This window comes from Pongo abelii, chromosome 2, assembly GCF_028885655.2.
Source record: "Pongo abelii isolate AG06213 chromosome 2, NHGRI_mPonAbe1-v2.0_pri, whole genome shotgun sequence".
NCBI lineage: Eukaryota > Metazoa > Chordata > Mammalia > Primates > Hominidae > Pongo > Pongo abelii.
In genome coordinates this window covers 112510839-112513329 of record NC_085928.1, presented here as the reverse complement: position 1 = coordinate 112513329, position 2491 = coordinate 112510839, and the positions used below count along the sequence as shown (strand labels likewise).

Below are 2491 nucleotides of genomic sequence, written 5' to 3'. Positions count from 1 at the left end.
TTCCATCAGTACTCTCTGGAATCCACATCAATTTAAAAGCAGAATCTGGCTGGGCACAGTGGCTCACACCTGTAATCCCAGAACTTTGGGCAGATCACCTGAGGTCAGCAATTCAAGACCAGCGTTGTCAGCTTGGTGAAACCCAGGCTCTACTAAAAATACAAAAATTAGCCGGGCGTGGTGGCACATGCCTGTAATCCCAGCTACTTGGGAGGCTGAGGCAAGAGAATCCCTTGAACCAGAAGGTGGAGGTCGCAATGAACTGAGATGGCGCCACTGCACTCTGGCCTGAGCAACAGAGCCAGACTCTGTCTTTAAAAAAAAAAAAAAAATTAAAAGTAGAATGTAAAGATTCCTATGTATTCTCCATCCCTTTATTCAACAAATATATATTGAGTATCTACTATGTGTTGGACACTATACTAGCCTGAATCTAAATCAGTGATCAAAAAGATAGGATTGGGTGGTTTGAAAACCATGGTTTGGGTACCAGCGGAGTCTGCAATGGAAGAGATGATGCCTCAGCTATTGCCGGTAGAGCTCTGCAACTTGATAGAAGGTTTTGATCCCTTGGTAACCCTGAGGACACCTCAGGAATGCCTGAGGTGGGTCCAGATCGAAGCAGCTCAATGTCCAGATGTTGTGGTAGCACAAATTGACCCAAAGAAGTTGAAAAGGAAGGCCGGGAGCAGTGGCTCATGCCTGTAATCCCAGCACTTTGGGAGGCCAAGGTGGGCAGATCACGAGGTCAGGAGTTCGAGACCAGCCTGGCTAACATGGTGAAACCCTGTCTCTACTAAAAATACAAAAAATTAGCCTGCCATGGTGGTGCGCACCTGTAATCCTAGCTTCTTGGGAGGCTGAGGCAGGAGAATTGCTTGAACCCGGGAGGTGGAGGTTGCAGTGAGCTGAGATCATGCCATTGTACTCCAGCCTGGGCAACAAGAGCAAAACTCCGTCTCAAAAAAAAAAAAAAAAAAAAAAAGAAGTTGAAAAGGAAGCAAAGTGTTAATATTTTTCTTTCAGGATGCCAACTGGCCCCTGAAGGTTATTCCCCAACACTTCGGCGGCAACAGCAACAAGTGGCACTGTTTTCAACTGTTCAACAGAATGTGAACAAACATAGAAGTCACTGGAAATCATAACAGTTGGATAGTAATATGACTATGCCAAAATCTGAAGATGAAGAAGGCTGGAAGAAATTTTCTCTGGGTGAAAAGTTATGTGCTGATGGGGCTGTTGGACCAGCCACAGTTGAAAGTCCCGGAGTAGATTCTGCACAAGGAAGATGGCTTTATGCTTTATTGACTTGTCTGGAAAAGCCTTTATTACCTCAGGCTCATTCACTGATTCGGCAGCTTGCAAGGTGCTCTGAAGTGAGGCTTTTAGGGGAGAGCAAAGATGATGAGAAGGTTCCTGCTTTGAATTTATTAGTCTGCTTGCTTAGCAGGTATTTTGACCAATATGATTTAGTTGATGAGCCATCTTTATGTAGCTGATCTCTCAGGAATAGAAGATATTTCTCACAAAGGCACCTTAACTCTGAGGAAATGCAATGCCAATTCAAGTACAGATTGCCACACATCTTCAACACTATGTGAGGAGTTCACATCTTAACCTGTGCTGTTCAGGTTGATACTCAGAATATACGTTTTTCTGAGTATATTCTGAATGTCTGAAATATCAATGAAAAATCACCCCCCAGTTTTTGATGAACAGTTTGAACAGTTTTCTATAATCAAGCAGCTTGCATAGAAATTGTATGATGAAATCTTACATAGGTTCTTGGTATTGTTTTGTTGTTTATCTACATATATACATATAAAATTTTATTGAAAATATGTTTTGGTTACTAAAATTTTGTTTGACTCCTAACAAAAGACAATGGATGGCCTTAGCATCAGAATTTAAATAATCTAGAGTAAATGACAAATGCGTTCACAGCAATAAAATTAATCAAGCATTAAAAAAAAAAGATAGGATCGGCTGGTTGTGGTGGCTCACACTTGTAATCTCAGCACTTTGGGAGGCTGAGGCAGGAGAATTGCCCGAGCTCAAGAGTTTGAGACCAGCCTGAGCAACATAGCAAGACCCTGTCCCAAAAATTAAAAAAAAAAAAAAAATAGGATCCACCCTCCTGGAACTTCCTGAAAATAGAGAAACAGTCCCTGGAGTAGGATATGTAGTCAGTCATTGGGGGATTGGGGGTATGCATTCTGTTTTCTTTTCTTTTCTTTTTTTTTTTTTTTTTTTTTTTTTTTGAGACGGAGTATCGCTCTGTCGCCCAGGCTGCAGTGCAGTGGTGCGATCTCAGTTCACTGCAAGCTCCACCTCCCAGGGTTCACGCCATTCTTCTGCCTCAGTCTCCTGAGTAGCTGGGACTACAGGTGCCTGCCACCACCCCCGGCTAATTTTTTGTATTTTTTAGTAGAGATGGGGTTTCACCATGTTAGCCAGGATGGTCTCCATCTCCTCGTGATCCACCAGCCTT

The 2491-nt window shown here is 42.8% G+C and overlaps 1 pseudogene; it reads left to right on the top strand.

Moving 5' to 3' along the window:
• The first annotated feature begins 450 nt into the window (after positions 1-450).
• Positions 451-1499, top strand: LOC100441762 (gem-associated protein 2-like; annotated as a pseudogene).
• The last annotated feature ends 992 nt before the right edge of the window (positions 1500-2491 follow it).